A 14,395-nucleotide genomic window follows, 5' to 3' on the forward strand; every position below is an offset into this window, starting at 1 on the left:
ACGATTGTTTTGGGGCTCGGAATTTGCCTTGACCGCTACATAGTCAGTATTGTGGGACTCGGAGAGATCTTTCCGGATTGCGGTCACAATAGCGATTCCGAGATCGTTCTAGAAAGTGCCGATGGTTTCGACGCGCGTTTGTCGTAACCGATACGCAGTCGTTGGGCTAGGGCTCGGAGAGAGCTTGCAATAGGGATTTCGTGAACGTTCGAGAAAGCGCCGACGGTTTTGTGACAGGCAAGAGGCTCCGTACGTTGATGCGCCGGCCGCGACGTGCACATAGGTGAGGGACGAAGCACGCGAAACGAGTGTGATAATGCCAGCACTAAAGCACCGGATCCCAACAGAACTCCGAAGTTAAGCGCCGACTTTGGAGAGAGTAGTATGATAGAACCCTTGCAGATTCTAAACTTGGGGTTGATCTCTTTAGGGGATCGGCCTCCTTGGAACTCTATAGGGGTTCCTCCCTCCAAGTTACTGCTCAAAGGCTGCAGAAAAGATTCATCTATTGCTTGAGAAAAGAGGAGGAATACATGGCTATTTATAGGGCTTCTAAACCCTAACTCCTAATAGGACTCCTACTTAAGACTCTTACTTCTAACCAACTCCTAATAGGACTCTTACTCAAGACTCCTATTCCCTTACAACTCCTAATTCTTCTCTAAGAAAAAACCTCTTACATGAATGTCCCTCTCAATTAGGACTCTCCAAGCTAGAGTCCTAACAGACCCGCCCTCTTCAAATCAGCCTTGTCCTCGAGGCTAATGATTCATGAATTCTGGGAATTTGATCTTCAAGTCGTCATAGTTCTCCCAAGTGGCATCTTCTTTTGGTAGGTTCGCCCACTGTATTAGCACTTCATTAGTGGGTCGTCGTCGTCGAGTCACGATCCGTCGATCAATAATGGCACTTGGCTGGGTCTGGAGTTCTCTTTGGGTAGTCATATTTGGTGGGTGGCTTTGGGCTGTCTCCAAGCACCTATTTAAAACTTCCGGTTGGCTGTTGGTTTGTGGGTGATATGTCGTACTCCTTTTCAATTTAGTACCCTGCATATAGAATAACTTTGTCCAAAATCTGCTATTGAAGATGCAAGTAGAATTTGTCACAAGCACAATGCGTCCCTTATAGTGTAATTCTTTTGAGTCCCAATTGTAATGAGCCATGGGGCTTGGTGCTTCCTCCAATTTTTTTTTATAATCTTACTAGTATCTGAATCTTCTTGCCATTCCATCTTAATATCCTCAAGGAAGTCGCTGGTCGGAAGTGAAACGGTCGAAACTTCAACTTGCTCGGGTAGCTGCGAAAGCGCATCTGCAAGAACATTCTCTTTCCCCTTTTTGTAAGTTATTTCAAAATCAAATCCAAGAAGTTTTGTTACCCATTTTTGCTGCTTGGGGGAAGATATCTTCTGTTCCAAGAGATATTTTAGGCTTTTATGGTCGGTCTTGATTTGAAAGTATCGCCTGATCAAGTACAATCTCCACCTCGTTGCTGCGCGCACAATGGCGAGCATCTCCTTATCATATGTTGACATATTTTGATCGGAGGGAGATAATGCCTTGCTAGTGTATGCGAGTGGTCGACCATCTTGCATGAGAATGGCTCCAATTCTGACTCCAGATGTGTCGGCCTCAATAATGAAGGGTCGGTTGAAATCTGGTAGTGTTAGCACCGGCGTCGTCGTCATGGCTGCCTTAAGTTTGTCGAAGGCAGCGGAGGCTCTGTCCAACCATTGGAAGACATTTTTTTCTAGTAAGGAAGTAAGTGGTGCACTGATCTTTCCATAGTTTTTCACGAACTTGCGGTAGTAGCCTGTTAAACCCAGAAAGCCATGTAGCAATTTTATGTTTCTCGAGGTCGGCCAGTTTTGCATTGCTCCAATTTGGAAGGGGTCCACTGCCACACCTTCCTCTGATATGATATGCCCAAGATATTCCACCTTTTGTTGAAGAAAGCAAAAATTTGTGGTTGTTGTGTGTTCAAAAGGTGGTTTTCCGTATGTCTTCTTCGCATGCTCGTATTTGATGATACCCGGATCAAAGGTCCAGCTTTGTAAAGATTTGTGCTCCCTTTCATCTAGCAATTCATCTACTATTGGAATAAAGTATTTGTCCTTGATGATTATGCCATTGAGAGCTCGGTAATCAACACATATTCGCCTTGTTCCGTCCTTCTTGCATACAAGTAGCACCGGCGAAGAGTAGAGGTTGCAACTTGGCCTAATAACTCCTGTTTCGAGCATCTCTTTTATAATCCTTTCTATTTCATCCTTCTGGAGATGTGGATACTGATATGGCTGAGCATTTGCTGAAGATTTTCCTGGAAGAATCATTATACAATGATCATGCCGACAGGTAAGAGGTAGGTTACGCGGTTCGTCAAATATATTTGAAAATTCAGCAAGCAAAGGAAGTAGATTTGGATCTTCAAATTCTGTTAGCTCTCCCTTAGTTTGCTGCTCAAGTTGTACCAAAAAGCCGCTGCATGCTTTATGCAAAACATTCTCCATTTGTTGTGTGCAAATCGTTGTTATGTCGCCCCCACGTTTCCCGTGCAATGTCACCTGTTTCTCCTTACTGTAAAATTTCATAATTAGTTTCATAAAATTCCAGGAAATATCACCTAATGTCATCAACCATTTAATTCTGAGCATGGCCTCATGATTGTTAAGAGGGAGAAGGAAGAAATCTGCAATTATTTCTTGGTCCTGCAGCAATAGTTTCTCCTGCAAGCGCCTATGATCACAATTCAAAATCCGTCCGTCGGTGACCTTAACATCAAACCTGCAGCGATTCTCGATAGGTAATGATATCCGAACAGCAAGCTTACTATTTAGGAAGTTAGTAGTACTGCCCGTGTCGATGAGAACAGTGATTGGTTGTTGTTTGAGAAGGCCTCCAATTTTCATCGTTTGCGGGTTTGAGTAGCTAGCTAGTGTATGTACCGTAACTTCGGTCGGTTTTGGGTCTTCTTCTGCATCTTCTTCTTCATGTTCAAAGCTCTCTTTTGGATGTTCAATGACCTCTTCTTCTATCGGTTCAATCATAAGAAGTCCTCCTTTACTACAGCGATGCTCACGGCTCCACGGCTCGTCACAATGCCAACATAACCCCTTCGCATATCGCTCCCGAAGCTCTTCTCCTGTTAACCTCTTTGGTGCAGGGACTTGGTCGACAGTAGGGGGGGCTGAGGGCTTCAATATTACTGGTTGAGGAGTGACCCTAGTCCTCCGAGCTTCATGGTTCAATTGCTCCTCTTGATGTCGTGCGAAAGAGATGGCTGCCATAAGCGTGTACGGTTGTCGCGCTTTAACTTCTCCTCGGATCTCCGGCTTCAAGCCCTCAATGAAGGTCCTCAATAGCTGTTTTTGAGACCAATCATGATTTTGATTAGATAACCTTTCAAACCTGGTTTGGTACTCTTGAATGGTGGAGGTTTGTCGGATCTTTGCTAGTTGTTCGTCAATATTCTCGTAATCGGTTGGTCTGAAGCGAATCAGCAGTTCTTCTTTGAATTGTCGCCATGAAAAGACTCCATAAGTATGTTCAAACCAGTCAAACCACTGAATAGCATCCCCTTCAAGATGTATAGCTGCAATTTTCACCATAGATACATCCGCGGTTTTGTGGTACCGAAAATATCGCTCCACATGCGAAATCCAACCAATCGGGTCTCCTTCTTCCCATCTAGGGAAGTCCACTCTCATGCATGGATAGTTGGGGTTGGTCATAGAGCTTCCCCTCTCTTGGAAGTCATCTCTTCGGGCTTGGTGTGATTGGGCAAAGCTCTCTCCTTGATATGATTTCTTCGGGCTTAGTGGTCGGCCCAATCTGAGTTCGGTAAAGAGCGTCCGAATCTTATCCTCCATTCGCGCCTCCAAGACTTCGAATTTAGCATTGATTGCCTCCTTAGATGCCATAGTATATGGCCCCAAATCAATGATGTTAAGATCTCTCTTTTGCTCTTGGGTTAAAGGCATGTATAGGTTGAGAGAAGTGATGGTCAAAAGTGTTGGTGGATTGGTGGATGTAGGCTACGGTTTAGGCTTGTTTTATGGCTGTTTTGGGTGCAGTTTGAGGGTGTGATTTGGTATAGTTTTAGGGCTCTGGATGAAAGTTTTGGATCTGTGGTAGATGGTAGCAAAGGTTTGACAGAAATCCGTGGAAGTTGCAGCAAGTATGTGCTGTCTTGTAAGAGTAGAATTGTCGTCGAAGAAACAACGGTTTCTCGACATAATTTCCACCAAAAACTTAAGAGAATTGAGGAGGGAATTGATAGCAAAATCACAGTTTATATGACAGCAAGGATATCTAATTTAATCAAGAAAATTTCGGCAGTATAACAGCAAAGAAATTGGTGCAAGTTGCAATTGCAGAATTATCGTCGAAAAATTTCAGCGGGTTACGATGAAAATTTGCAGCAACATAAAATCGTTTTTAGAGATGAATTTCTTAATAGATTAATCTTAGATGGAAGCCAAGATGATATATGAAGTCTATAAGAAATTTCATTCAAAAAAGATTGCAAATAGATGGGTTAAGGCAACGATATGCAGTTGAAATTTTCTGCAGCATAGATTTTCAAGTGTAGCAGATTGGACATAAAAGATCAGTAGTTTATATTGAGAATTTTTCGATGAAACCAAAGGGAAATCTACTGTTAGGAAGTGTCAAAGATGTCATAAAAATTTCGTAGAAATTTGGATAGAAAAAGCAGAGTAGCAAGATCAAACAGATGGTGCTATGCGGCTTGAATTCTGCAATTCAAGTGCAGCAGATTGGACATAAAAGATCAGTAGTTTATATTGAGAATTTTTTGATGAAACCAAAGGGAAATCTACTGTTAAGAAGTGTCAAAGATGTCATAAAAATTTCGTAGAAATTTGGATAGAAAAAGCACAGTAGCAAGATCAAACAGATGGTGCTATGCGGCTGGAATTCTGCAATGTATCTTTCGTCGTAGAGATGAAAACTTTGTGACGAAAAGTTTATGCAGCAATATAGGAACGATTTTTTTTTTTTTTTTTTGGATTTTCGAATATGGATAACTAAATTGCAGCAGCAGTAAGGTAGGAAACCAGAACCTGTTGCAATTCACGGGGAGATCAAAGGATGATCCGTGGTGGTGGAGATGATGGCGGAATTCGGTGACGATCTTTTAAGCAATTGTGGGAATTGCTTTGGATGGTTGTGTAGGGTTGATGGATGGCTGTGAAAGGGCAGCGAGACGCCAAGAACGCTGCTCTGATACCAGGTGTTAGAACCCTTGCAGATTCTAAACTTGGGGTTGATCTCTTTAGGGGATCGGCCTCCTTGGAACTCTATAGGGGTTCCTCCCTCCAAGTTACTGCTCAAAGGCTGCAGAAAAGATTCATCTATTGCTTGAGAAAAGAGGAGGAATACATGGCTATTTATAGGGCTTCTAAACCCTAACTCCTAATAGGACTCCTACTTAAGACTCTTACTTCTAACCAACTCCTAATAGGACTCTTACTCAAGACTCCTATTCCCTTACAACTCCTAATTCTTCTCTAAGAAAAAACCTCTTACATGAATGTCCCTCTCAATTAGGACTCTCCAAGCTAGAGTCCTAACATAGTACTAGGATGGGTGACCCCCTGGGAAGTCCTCATGTTTCACTCCTTTTTACGTCCCGACATACGAAACATCTCCCGTAGACCTCCGAGACGATTTTGTTTTGGGGCTCGAAATTTGACGTGACCGCTACGCCATAAGTATCGTGTGGCTCGGAGAGAGCTTTTCGGATTGGGGTCACAATAGCGATTCCGAGATCGTTCTAGAAAGTGCCGATGGTTTCGACGCGCGCTTGCCGTGACCGATACGCAGTCGTTGGGCTAGGGCTCGGAGAGAGCTTGCAATGGGGATTTCGTGAACGTTAGAGAAAGTGCCGACGGTTTTGTGACCTGCAAGAGGCTCCGTACGTTGATGTGCCGACCGCGACGTGCACATAGGCGAGGGACGAAGCACGCGAAACGGGTGTGATAATGCCAGCACTAAAGCACCGGATCGCAACAGAACTCCGAAGTTAAGCGCCGACTTTGGAGAGAGTAGTACTAGGATGGGTGAACCCCTGGGAAGTCCTCGTGTTTCACTCCTTTTTGTGTCCCGAGATACGAAACATCTCCCGTAGACCTCCGAGACGATTGTTTTGGGGCTCGGAATTTGCCGTGACCGCTACGCTGTAACACCCCTCATTTCCGAATGTTCGTATAAATTTTTGGTGATAATGTAAGCATCTATTTTAATTGACAAAAGAAATAGAGTATGAATTAGAGGTAACCTATTTGTAAGATTTGGGAGATCTGTTCAAAAAAAAAAAGAAAAAAAAGAATCTGAGGACCTATATGTAAACCCTAAGGACCTAATCGTGAATATGATAAAAATAAGGACTAAACTGCAAAATGCACCAAATGACAAATTCCACCGCTTAAGCCTCTCTGCCTTCGTTGTTAAGGAAGCAGAGGAGGCAGCTCGTGGGTGATCAGGGAAAGAAAAGAAGAAGAAGAAGAAGAAGAAGGAGAAGAGAAAGAAAATTTGGGGCTTTTAGGGTTTTTGCTTTAATCTTGTTACTTCGGGTCAAAATTTGCAAAGGCAAGTGTTCTAACCCCATCCTACAGCAGTATTTGACTCTGTTTTTATGTTGATTCAAAATAAATTGGAAGATTTTTATTTAGAAACTGATATGTTTCTCTTTGGACATAGAACTATGGATTCTGAAAGTTTTCGGTAAACTGACCCCTAAGCACTGTTTCAGCCCTAAGTTTTAGTACAGAATGAGAATTCAGGCAGGAACTATTTTTGTTTGAAATTAGACTCGTATGTCTTTCTTTTGACACCGATTTTGTAGATTTTGGACACCGAATACTTACCCAAAAATTTGTTTCAAAAGAGCCTATAGACGCTGTAAAACAGAGTTCAAGATTTCTGACCTTTCGATACTAAAACGCCTATAACTCCCTGTTGAAAATTCTGATTTATACCAAACTGATTTTATTTGAAAGTAGACTTGAAATTCTCTCTTTTGACATATAGTTTGAAAATTTTGGAATTCAATTGCTCACCCTATCGTCTGTTGAATCCGATCCTATAAAGTCTGCAAACCAGTGATTGTGATTTTGACCTTATGTTACCAAATCAGAGGTAACTCTGTGTTGGGAGCCCTGTTTCATATGAAATCTGTTCCATCCGAATATAGACTGATATATGGTTCAACCATAGCCTTCTTATGGGTATTGGAGCATATTTGTTATTCTGAAATATTTGTTTGGTGTGCCACTGGAATTCTTTCCGAAATCGAGCTTTGGTCGATTTCGCGTATTCTGTTCCATTTCCTTTGGATACTTGAATTCGCCTAACCTTCTTATTGGAATTGAGCTGGTTATGATTGCTTGGAATCCCTGTACACTCTTGCTTTCAATTCTTTCCCTAAAATGAATACTTTTGTGAGAGATTTGTTCCTTGCATCACATTGTTTTTGAAAAGGCACATGTATGTTTGGTTGTTCCGCGTGTGCTTCCGTTATATGCTGCATTTTGTTGAAACCGCCTTCTTGTACTCTGGTGTGTGGGATTGTCTGGACCTTTGCCAGAAATGGTAAAGGGTATGCGTTGATTTGCCCGCTATGTGGGGTCCCGCTATGTGGGATATTCTGGTATACGCTTATTTGCCCGCTATGTGGGGTCCCGCTATGTGGGATATTGCTTAGAGCCTGCGATGCTCTGCCGGCCCCCTTTAACTTCACCTAGACGTGGGTGGATGGAGCTCCCAGACGTGGGAGACTTTTGTCAGGTGGTCATTCAGAAATGGATGAATCACATTCTGACTGAGATCCCACTACACCCTCTATATGTTTGATATGACATCCAGAGTCTTGGTGAGTTATTTCTGTTCCTGCTCTGGATAAATATGATATGATTGCAACGTCAAGGACGACGTTTGAGCTTCTGTACGACATATGAGTTTGATATGCTCTGAAATGCTTCATTCACTGTTGAGTTTGCTTCGTAATGTTCCATATGTCGTTGATGTGTTTTGGAACATTTTATATGCCATTGATAAGCTCCAATATGTTTCCTTTGTTTCTGATATGCTCCAATTACTCTATGCCCCATCTGTCAGGAACCAAATATGTATGATTAAAAGGACAATTGTGATTCTGCTCCTAATGATATTATGTCTACGAAAGCGTATATTCAGCTTTGTGTTTTGAAACTGTATCTCTTTGGAAATTGTACTATTTTGATATGGATATGTTAGTCACTTGCTGAGCTCTTTATGCTCACCCCGTTTGTTGATAAATTTTTCAGGATAGCGTATCGCTTGCTTAAATGTTAAGAATGGGCTGAGGCAGTGGAAAGTTTAGAAGACGTTGGGCAGAACTTATGTTAGCATATATGTAGTTGTGTATAAGCTACCTTGCATCTAATGAAATGTGACTATGAATCTAAACCTGTGGATTTTGTGTAAGTTAAAAGATCCCTCATGTATAGGCTTTTGGAATGTTAAATTAAATTTGTGTAATGATATGAACTTATGGTAAATCGATGATTGTGGTGACTGCATAGATTTCCCCACTTGTGGATTTATATTGTGGTTTTTATTTTGATGAGTCGAGTTCAGATTGTATGAATTATCGAGTGATGTGTGCTATGTTTATGAATTGCACAGGGTTATGAATTGGTAGATTATGGAAGTGAAATTTTTGATCTGAATGTTTTCTTAGTGACCTCAAATGTGTGTTTGGATCCTGGGTTAGTTGTGTTGGAAAAAATTTTTAATATTGTCGATATTTTGTCGGGTCGTGACATACGCTGTCAGTATCGTGGGGCTCGGAGAGAGCTTTCCGGATTTGGGTCACAATAGCGATTCCGAGATCGTTCTAGAAAGTGCCGATGGTTTCGACGCGCGCTTGCCGTGACCGATACGCAGTCGTTGGGCTAGGGCTCGGAGAGAGCTTGCAATGGGGATTTCGTGAACGTTAGAGAAAGTGCCGACGGTTTTGTGACCTGCAAGAGGCTCCGTACGTTGATGTGCCGGCCGCGACGTGCACATAGGCGAGGGACGAAGCACGTGAAACGGGTGTGATAATGCCAGCACTAAAGCACCGGATCGCAACAGAACTCCGATGTTAAGCGCCGACTTTGGAGAGAGTAGTACTAGGATGGGTGACCCCTTGGGAAGGCCTCGTGTTTCACTCCTTTTTGCATCCCGACATACGAAACATCTCCCGTAGACCTCAGAGACGATTGTTTTGGGGCTCGGAATTTGTCGTGACCTCTACGCTGTCAGTATCGTGGGGCTCGAAGAGAGTTTTCCGGATTGGGGTCACAATAGCGATTCCGAGATCATTCTAGAAAGTGCCGATGGTTTCGACGCGCGCTTGCCGTGACCGATATGCAGTCATTGGGCTAGGGCTCGGAGAGAGCTTGCAATAGGGATTTCGTGAACGTTCGAGAAAGCGCCGACGGTTTTGTGACGGGCAAGAGGCTCCGGACGTTGATGCGCCGGCCACGACGTGCACATAGGCGAGGGACGAAATACGCGAACCGGGTGTGATAATGCCAAGTACTAAAGCACCGGATCCCAACAGAACTCCGAAGTTAAGCGCCGACTTTGGAGAGAGTAGTTCTAGGATGGGTGACCCCCTGGGAAGTCCTCGTGTTTCACTCCTTTTTGTGTCCCGAGATACGAAACATCTCCCGTAGACCTCCGAGACGATTGTTTTGGGGCTCGGAATTTGCCGTGACCGCTACGTAGTCATCATCGTGGGCTCGGAGATAGCATTCCGGATTTGGGTCATAATAGCGATTCCGAGATCGTTCTAGAAAGTGCCGATGGTTTCGACGCGCGCTTGCCGTGACCGATACGCAGTCGTTGGGCTAGGGCTCGGAGAGAACTTGCAATAGGGGTTTCGTGAACGTTCGAGAAAGCGCCGACGATTTTGTGACGGGAAAGAGGCTCCGTATGTTGATGCGCCGGCCGCGACGTGCACATAGGCGAGGGACGAAGCACGCGAAATGGGTGTGATAATGCCAGCACTAAAGCACCGGATCCCAACAAAACTCCGAAGTTAAGCGTCGACTTTGGAGAGAGTAGTTCTAGGATGGGTGACCCCCTGGGAAGTCCTCGTGTTTCACTCCTTTTTGTGTCCCGAGATACGAAACATCTCCCGTAGACCTCCGAGACGATTGTTTTGGGGCTCGGAATTTGCCGTGACCGCTACGCTGTCAGTATCGTGGGGCTCGGAGAGAGCTTTCCGGATTTGGGTCACAATAGCGATTCCGAGATCGTTCTAGAAAGTGCCGATGGTTTCGACGCGCGCTTGCCGTGACCGATACGCAATCGTTGGGCTAGGGCTCGGAGAGAGCTTGCAATGGGGATTTCATGAACGTTAGAGAAAGTGCCGACGGTTTTGTGACCTGCAAGAGGCTCCGTACGTTGATGTGCCGGCCGCGACGTGCACATAGGCGAGGGACGAAGCACGCGAAACGGGTGTGATAATGCCAGCACTAAAGCACCGGATCGCAACAGAACTCCGATGTTAAGCGCCGACTTTGGAGAGAGTAGTACTAGGATGGGTGACCCCTTGGGAAGTCCTCGTGTTTCACTCCTTTTTGCATCCCGACATACGAAACATCTCCCGTAGACCTCAGAGACGATTGTTTTGGGGCTCGGAATTTATCGTGACCGCTAAGCTGTCAGTATCGTGGGGCTCGAAGAGAGTTTTCCGGATTGGGGTCACAATAGCGATTCCGAGATCATTCTAGAAAGTCCCGATGGTTTCGACGCGCGCTTGCCGTGACCGATATGCAGTCGTTGGGCTAGGGCTCGGAGAGAGCTTGCAATAGGGATTTCGTGAACGTTCGAGAAAGCGCCGATGGTTTTGTGACGGGCAAGAGGCTCCGGACGTTGATGCGCCGGCCAAGACGTGCACATAGGCGAGGGACGAAGCACGCGAAACGGGTGTGATAATGCCAGCACTAAAGCACCGGATCCATACAGAACTCCGAAGTTAAGCGCCGACTTTGGAGAGAGTAGTACTACTAATGGGTGACCCCTTGGGAAGTCCTCATGTGTCACTCCTTTTTGCGTCCCGAGATACGAAACATCTCCCGTAGAACTCCGAGACGATTGTTTTGGGGCTCGGAATTTGCCGTGACCGCTACGCCGTCAGTATCGTGGGGCTCGGAGATAGCTTTCCGGATTGGGGTCACAATAGCGATTCCGAGATTGTTCTAGAAAGTGCCGATGGTTTCGACGCGCGCTTGCCGTGACCAATACGCAGTCTTTGGGCTAGGGCTCGTAGAGAGCTTGCAATAGGGATTTCTTGAACGTTCGAGAAAGCGCCGACGGTTTTGTGACGGGCAAGAGGCTCCGTACGTTGATGCGCCGGCCGCGACGTGAACATAGGCGAGGGACGAAGCACGCGAAACGGGTGTGATAATGCCAGCACTAAAGCACCGGATCCCAACAGAACTCCGAAGTTAAGCGCCGACTTTGGAGAGAGTAGTACTAGGATGGGTGACCCCCTGGGAAGTCCTCGTGTTTCACTCCTTTTTGCGTCCCGACATACGAAACATCTCCCGTAGACCTCCGAGACGATTGTTTTGGTGCTCGAAATTTGACGTGACCACTACGCCGTCAGTATCGTGGGGCTCGGAGAGGGCTTTCCGGATTGGGGTCACAATAGCGATTCCGAGATCATTCTAGAAAGTGCCGATGGTTTCGACGCGCGCTTGCCGTGACCAATGCGCAGTCGTTGGGCTAGGGCTCGGAGAGAACTTGCAATAGGGATTTCGTGAACGTTCGAGAAAGCGCCGATGGTTTTGTGACGGGCAAGAGGCTCCGTACGTTGATGCGCCGGCTGCGACGTGCACATAGGCGAGGGACGAAGCACGCGAAACGGGTGTGATAATGCCAGCACTAAAGCACCGGATCGGAACAGAACTCCGAAGTTAAGCGCCGACTTTGGAGAGAGTAGTTCTAGGATGGGTGACCCCTTGGGAAGTCCTCGTGTTTCACTCCTTTTTGTGTCCCGAGATACGAAACATCTCCCGTAGACCTCCGAGACGATTGTTTTGGGGCTCGGAATTTGCCGTGACCGCTACGTAGTAAGTATCGTGGGGCTCGGAGAGAGCTTTCCGGATTTGGGTCACAATAGCGATTCCGAGATCGTTCTAGAAAGTGCTGATGGTTTCGACGCGCACTTGCCGTGACCGATACGCAGTCGATGGGCTAGGGCTCGGAGAGAGCTTGCAATAGGGATTTCGTGAACGTTTGAGAAAGCACTGATGGTTTTGTGACGGGCAAGAGGCTCCGGACGTTGATGCGCCGGCCGCGACGTGCACATAGGCGAGGGACGAAGCACGCGAAACGGGTGTGATAATGCCAGCACTAAAGCACCGGATCCCAACAGAACTGCGAAGTTAAGCGCCGACTTTGGAGAGAGTAGTACTAGGATGGGTGACCCCTTGGGAAGTCCTCGTGTTTCTGACACGGGAGTGTCTAATTTACTAAAATCTGATTATATGAGCCTTGATTATGATCTAGTATCTTTTTCAGTCAATAATGATGCCTCATAATCTTTATCTCAGCACACTCAAATATGACAGCTCGTCAGCATATTCTCTGCACAAAGTTAAAGCTGTTTCAAGGTGCTTTTCTTCAAGACAAAGGAATGCATTAAAGGAGTTGGTTGGCAGCAGTGAACATTTCTTCATTACCAATGAGTGCATTAAAATAGTTAGTTAGTAGCTGTAAACACTTAATTTCGAAATTCCCTATGTATGAAGGGTTGTTTCATGCACTAGTATTTATTTTGGTGTTTAGGACTTAGAAAGAATTTTAGAAACTGATGATATCTGGGCAGAAGCTCTTAGAGAACCCCTTAAACTCTGTATCTCTTGGATGCATCCTTGAGTGGTGAGTCTTTTATTTTCTTTTTTTGGTAAGTAAAAGTAAATTGATTATGTGTAAAGATTCTACAAATAGCTTTATCTATACAAGTCATAGACAAAGCCAATTAACTCATAGAGTGCGAATGCGATAGTTATAACTACACATGCTGTAGACTATAACTACCTGTGGGTACATTATTTGACATCATTCCCAAGATCTTTAGCTAATAGCAAAATTAAATTTGATAAAAATATCTTTTTCTCTTCGGGTGAAGTGCTCGATTTTGAGATCATGCTCCATACAGGATCTTGAGTCTCTAATAATCTCTTTCAAGAGCTGAGCATTGTTTGTGTGTTGACATTCAAAGATTCTATTTCATCTCTCCTTCCACATCCACCAAATAGCGCATCTGAAAGTAACCTTTGCTAGTTGTGTAAGTGGCCCTTTTCTTGAGAAACATTGCATAAGGTCGCCTAGTTCTTGGTGCAAGTTTGGTTGCGGCAGTCTATTGAGTTCAAATCGCTGGAGAATCTCCTTCCATATCCATTTTGTATAATTATAAGCAAAATAAAGGTGGTCAACAGTTTCTTCTTGTTGCAAACAAAGGGAGCATCGGTTAACATGATAGATACCTCTTCTTTTCATATTGTCTATTGTAGGTAGTTTATTGAGAAGGGCCTGCCATGTACATAAGGAGTGTCTATGTGATCCCGGTCGATCCCATGTCCAACTGCTTGGGACCCACTTGTTATTTCTTTGTCTAATTTGATTCCATACGGATGTGGCACTAAATTTGCCATTGTCATGAGGCCAAATAAGTATATCTGAAGAGTTGTTCCTGATTGGAATAGCTATGATAGTCGGCCAAAGTGATAACATTTCGGGAGAAATAGGATTAGGGAGACACCAGGTACCGTTAGCAATGAACTCGGAAACCTTCCAATCTTTGGGAGCCCCAAGATCTTTTCGTATTCTGTCGCCATATAATTGAAATATACTCATCCGTTCTGTATTGCACTCCTACTCTATATATTGGTGTAATGCATTTCTTCTGCCTGCTGGACTTCTCCAAGATATTGAACGGTTATTAATGAACTTCTTCTGGAATGGCACAAATGATAAGTCAATGCATATGGTAAATTGGGATAGCATTTGCAAACCGAAAAATGAAGGGGGGCTAAACTTGAGAAATACTAGAGATTGGAATCAAGCATGCCTGGTACAACAATTGTGGGATCTTTTGCAAAACAAATGTTCCTTATGGTCACAATGGGTTTCTGCTAGGTATCTTTCAAAGGAATCAATCTGGGAAATTTCAACAAGAACATACCACTTTGCAGCTTGGAAAGGAATTTTAAAGGCAAGGAATTGGCTAATCAAACACATTTCTTATGCAATCTCTTCTGGAACTAGTACTAATATGTGGTACGATCCTTGGGTGAATGGGAAGAGTATATTTCAATTATATGGCGACAGAA

The 14,395-nt window shown here is 44.5% G+C and overlaps 6 pseudogenes; all 6 read left to right on the top strand.

Moving 5' to 3' along the window:
* The first annotated feature begins 5,994 nt into the window (after positions 1-5,994).
* On the top strand, positions 5,995-6,115 carry LOC135599509 (5S ribosomal RNA; annotated as a pseudogene).
* Positions 6,116-9,096: 2,981 nt separating this feature from the next.
* Positions 9,097-9,217, top strand: LOC135599487 (5S ribosomal RNA; annotated as a pseudogene).
* Positions 9,218-9,567: 350 nt separating this feature from the next.
* Positions 9,568-9,689, top strand: LOC135599222 (5S ribosomal RNA; annotated as a pseudogene).
* A 349-nt stretch (positions 9,690-10,038) lies between these two features.
* Positions 10,039-10,159, top strand: LOC135599367 (5S ribosomal RNA; annotated as a pseudogene).
* Positions 10,160-10,509: 350 nt separating this feature from the next.
* LOC135599423 (5S ribosomal RNA) lies at positions 10,510-10,630 on the top strand (annotated as a pseudogene).
* Positions 10,631-11,452: 822 nt separating this feature from the next.
* On the top strand, positions 11,453-11,573 carry LOC135604294 (5S ribosomal RNA; annotated as a pseudogene).
* The last annotated feature ends 2,822 nt before the right edge of the window (positions 11,574-14,395 follow it).

This window comes from Musa acuminata, chromosome BXJ2-1, assembly GCF_036884655.1.
Source record: "Musa acuminata AAA Group cultivar baxijiao chromosome BXJ2-1, Cavendish_Baxijiao_AAA, whole genome shotgun sequence".
NCBI classification, from domain to species: Eukaryota; Viridiplantae; Streptophyta; class Magnoliopsida; order Zingiberales; family Musaceae; genus Musa; species Musa acuminata.